We start from the raw sequence: 5,000 nt of genomic DNA on the forward strand, positions 1-5,000 counted from the left end.
ACCCACACATGTCCTACACAGGGGTGCACCCAACACCACCACACTGCCTCCTGTTACGGCACAGAAACAATGGCAGGAATGAATCACACAGGTCTGCCGCTCCCTTGCCGCAACCACAGACGCGGCGCGCCTCCAGTCACGAGCGAAAAGCGCATCCTGACGAGACATAACTGCTGTGACATACTGAAGCTGCCTCAGACATTCACTTACAATGATCACTACCAACGAACCTCGGCCCCCCCCCCCCCCAACACACTCTCTTACCACGTTGTGTACTGTAATCCAACCCATTTCGCACCTTAACCTAACCCATTTTGCACCTTAACTTAACCAAATTCGTAACGCAATTTGTACCGCAATGTAACGCAATGTGTACCGCAATGTAACGCAATGTGTACCGCAATGTAACGCAATGTGTACCGCAATGTACCGCAATGTGTACCGCAATGTACCGCAATGTGTACCGCAATGTGTAACGCAATGTGTAACGCAATGTGTACCGCAATGTGTACCGCAATGTGTAACGCAATGTGTACCGCAATGTGTAACGCAATGTGTACCGCAATGTGTAACGCAATGTGTACCGCAATGTAACGCAATCTGTACCGCAATGTAACGCAATTTGTACCGCAATGTAACGCAATTTGTACCGCAATGTAACGCAATTTGTACCGCAATGTAACGCAATTTGTACCGCAATGTAACGCAATTTGTACCGCAATGTAACGCAATTTGTACCGCAATGTAACGCAATTTGTACCGCAATGTAACGCAATTTGTACCGCAATGTAACGCAATTTGTACCGCAATGTAACGCAATTTGTACCGCAATGTAACGCAATTTGTACCGCAATGTAACGCAATTTGTACCGCAATGTAACGCAATTTCTACCTTAACCTAACCCACGTTGTGCCTTAACCTAACCCACGTTGTGCCTTAACCTAACCCACGTTGTGCCTTAACCTAACCCACGTTGTGCCTTAACCTAACCCACGTTGTGCCTTAACCTAACCCACGTTGTGCCTTAACCTAACCCACGTTGTGCCTTAACCTAACCCACGTTGTGCCTTAACCTAACCCACGTTGTGCCTTAACCTAACCCACGTTGTGCCTTAACCTAACCCACGTTGTGCCTTAACCTAACCCACGTTGTGCCTTAACCTAACCCACGTTGTGCCTTAACCTAACCCACGTTGTGCCTTAACCTAACCCACGTTGTGCCTTAACCTAACCCACGTTGTGCCTTAACCTAACCCAAGTTGTGCCTTAACCTAACCCAAGTTGTGCCTTAACCTAACCCAAGTTGTGCCTTAACCTAACCCAAGTTGTGCCTTAACCTAACCCAAGTTGTGCCTTAACCTAACCCAAGTTGTGCCTTAACCTAACCCAAGTTGTGCCTTAACCTAACCCAAGTTGTGCCTTAACCTAACCCAAGTTGTGCCTTAACCTAACCCACATTGTGCCTTAACCTAACCCAAGTTGTGCCTTAACCTAACCCACGTTGTGCCTTAACCTAACCCACGTTGTGCCTTAACCTAACCCACGTTGTGCCTTAACCTAACCCACGTTGTGCCTTAACCTAACCCACGTTGTGCCTTAACCTAACCCACGTTGTGCCTTAACCTAACCCACGTTGTGCCTTAACCTAACCCACGTTGTGCCTTAACCTAACCCACGTTGTGCCTTAACCTAACCCACGTTGTGCCTTAACCTAACCCACGTTGTGCCTTAACCTAACCCACGTTGTGCCTTAACCTAACCCACGTTGTGCCTTAACCTAACCCACGTTGTGCCTTAACCTAACCCACGTTGTGCCTTAACCTAACCCACGTTGTGCCTTAACCTAACCCACGTTGTGCCTTAACCTAACCCACGTTGTGCCTTAACCTAACCCACGTTGTGCCTTAACCTAACCCAAGTTGTGCCTTAACCTAACCCAAGTTGTGCCTTAACCTAACCCAAGTTGTGCCTTAACCTAACCCAAGTTGTGCCTTAACCTAACCCAAGTTGTGCCTTAACCTAACCCAAGTTGTGCCTTAACCTAACCCAAGTTGTGCCTTAACCTAACCCAAGTTGTGCCTTAACCTAACCCAAGTTGTGCCTTAACCTAACCCACGTTGTGCCTTAACCTAACCCACGTTGTGCCTTAACCTAACCCACGTTGTGCCTTAACCTAACCCACGTTGTGCCTTAACCTAACCCACGTTGTGCCTTAACCTAACCCACGTTGTGCCTTAACCTAACCCACGTTGTGCCTTAACCTAACCCACGTTGTGCCTTAACCTAACCCACGTTGTGCCTTAACCTAACCCACGTTGTGCCTTAACCTAACCCACGTTGTGCCTTAACCTAACCCACGTTGTGCCTTAACCTAACCCACGTTGTGCCTTAACCTAACCCACGTTGTGCCTTAACCTAACCCAAGTTGTGCCTTAACCTAACCCACGTTGTGCCTTAACCTAACCCAAGTTGTGCCTTAACCTGCTCTGTAATTGGCATATGACACGTTACATTAATCCAGTGTTGTCTAACCACAACCCTCTGAATATAGTTCGCTACTCGCACCGCCCACCCTCTTGTGTATCGTTTCATGTTCAACACTTCGCAAGTGTTGCTTACTTTTTACATGCTCCCGCTGTACACTGTAATGTGGACGACTGCAGGATGTACATCGCCCCCACCCTCCCCCCTGCCTTCGCACGCTGGTCGTTCAGGTGCTTGCGTGTTCAATGCCCTTCGCAGCTGTTCACTGGCATTCGCATGTCGAAGCGCTCAGTCTACGTCGTGGTACGGCCTGTGTCCACTGTCCGCTGATGTCGTAAGCTTAACCCTCACATTGTACTGCACATAGGTCCGTATGTACTGCATGATACGCTGTGGCACATGTGTGACCGTACAACGACTGCGCCCAACAACAGCGAACCATACGGTCCAAATGTTGTGCACTCAGCCACGTGCCGTCTCCCCATAACAGCTACATTGCAGTGTGGTACGCCATAGAGACGTGTGGGATTAACGGACGCCCTGGATGGCGATCAGCATGAGCCGTCTGTTGATGTAGTGGCGCGTGTATTCAAACGTAGTCGTCTCTTCTCACACAGTGTGATAGCATGGTGCACCGCGTTCCACATCTGCGACATGGTACAGATGCTGGTTGACAGTCGGTCTCGTAATGGACATCGCATACGTAGGGGGCCACCTCCCACGTGTTCTCTAGTCGTGCACATTTTGTTGCGTGTATGTGGGCAGACGTAGTGTGTCGTGACACCTAACAGACAGGTATGCAATAATCGTTGCATTTGCAAACTGGGATGGACGTCTACGTTTGCTGGTGACGTTACGCAAATGAACAACTGGTAAACCCATTGTGGTGCGGTTGTTGTTGCTGGAGGTAAATCAGTAAGGGCAAATCTGTGTGTGAAGCGATACGCGGCGGTGGCTGGGTGGGACCGTCCCCGGCCGGTGAGGGGGGGCCGCCCGGCGTGCTGGCCGCGCGGTGCGTGGGCGCACGCGCTACAGCCGGCTGGTGGGGGCGCCCAGTGGCAGGCGCGCCGGCCGACGGACGCGGCAGGCGGCGCAGCTGCGCGCCGGGGCACCCTGCGCGCGGCGCCGGGCGGCCAAAGTGGGTCCTCGCGGGCCCGGTGCGAAGCGCGGTGGACATCTGCAGTGTGCTGGTCCGACTGAGGACTGTGTGCGTTGAGGATGCGCCGCCGCCCGGCACTCGGCGCCGCGACGCCGTCTGCTGCTCGGTCGCCCCAGCGGTTCTCGCTGGTGGTTTGTATCGCAGTTGTGCAGACGTGTTGGCACGTGCGCTGTGCTGGGAGAGTTCGCTTCGGCACCCACGTGGGGCCTTTGCCCTTCTGTGGCGCTGGCGTTGGAGCTGCCGGTCACCGTAGGTGGCGCGTGTTGTCTCCCGCCGGCAATGCCACGACAGCACGCTCCCGGGCCTCTGTCGGCAGCGGCAAGCTCAGTTGGGAGCACGGGTGGTCGCACCTAAAGCGTCTACTCGCCTAACTCCGGGCGATTGCGCCTCTCTCGAACCCGACCAAGTACTTAGGACGGCGCTGCGCGCCGCCGGGACCTGAGAGGGTTTCGAGGTGTATTGTGCAGGGGAGCTCAGCCTCCTCCTGTTTGCAGAATAATTGAGCGGACGCTTGCGTGTTCGCGCGGGCCCCTGGGACACACTCCCGGGCGGCCGGCTGCTCAGCTCTAGTTGACGCAGCTCCCTGGTTGATCCTGCCAGTAGTCATATGCTTGTCTCAAAGATTAAGCCATGCATGTCTCAGTACAAGCCGCATTAAGGTGAAACCGCGAATGGCTCATTAAATCAGTTATGGTTCCTTAGATCGTACCCACGTTACTTGGATAACTGTGGTAATTCTAGAGCTAATACATGCAAACAGAGTCCCGACCAGAGATGGAAGGGACGCTTTTATTAGATCAAAACCAATCGGTCGGCTCGTCCGGTCCGTTTGCCTTGGTGACTCTGAATAACTTTGGGCTGATCGCACGGTCCTCGTACCGGCGACGCATCTTTCAAATGTCTGCCTTATCAACTGTCGATGGTAGGTTCTGCGCCTACCATGGTTGTAACGGGTAACGGGGAATCAGGGTTCGATTCCGGAGAGGGAGCCTGAGAAACGGCTACCACATCCAAGGAAGGCAGCAGGCGCGCAAATTACCCACTCCCGGCACGGGGAGGTAGTGACGAAAAATAACGATACGGGACTCATCCGAGGCCCCGTAATCGGAATGAGTACACTTTAAATCCTTTAACGAGTATCTATTGGAGGGCAAGTCTGGTGCCAGCAGCCGCGGTAATTCCAGCTCCAATAGCGTATATTAAAGTTGTTGCGGTTAAAAAGCTCGTAGTTGGATTTGTGTCCCACGCTGTTGGTTCACCGCCCGTCGGTGTTTAACTGGCATGTATCGTGGGACGTCCTGCCGGTGGGGCGAGCCGAAGGCGTGCGACCGCCTCGTGCGTGTTCGTGCGTCCCGA

General features: G+C 52.9%; 1 non-coding gene across 1 annotated transcript in view; it reads left to right on the forward strand.

Moving 5' to 3' along the window:
• The first annotated feature begins 4,224 nt into the window (after positions 1 to 4,224).
• The window catches only part of LOC126129182 (small subunit ribosomal RNA), a 1,909-nt gene continuing 1,133 nt past the window's right edge, over positions 4,225 to 5,000 (forward strand). Inside the window, exon 1 of the ribosomal RNA XR_007527154.1 lies at positions 4,225 to 5,000. This exon is cut by the window's right edge and continues 1,133 nt beyond it. This is a non-coding gene — a ribosomal RNA (small subunit ribosomal RNA).

The sequence above is a fragment of the Schistocerca cancellata genome, unplaced genomic scaffold (assembly GCF_023864275.1).
Source record: "Schistocerca cancellata isolate TAMUIC-IGC-003103 unplaced genomic scaffold, iqSchCanc2.1 HiC_scaffold_523, whole genome shotgun sequence".
Taxonomy (NCBI): domain Eukaryota; kingdom Metazoa; phylum Arthropoda; class Insecta; order Orthoptera; family Acrididae; genus Schistocerca; species Schistocerca cancellata.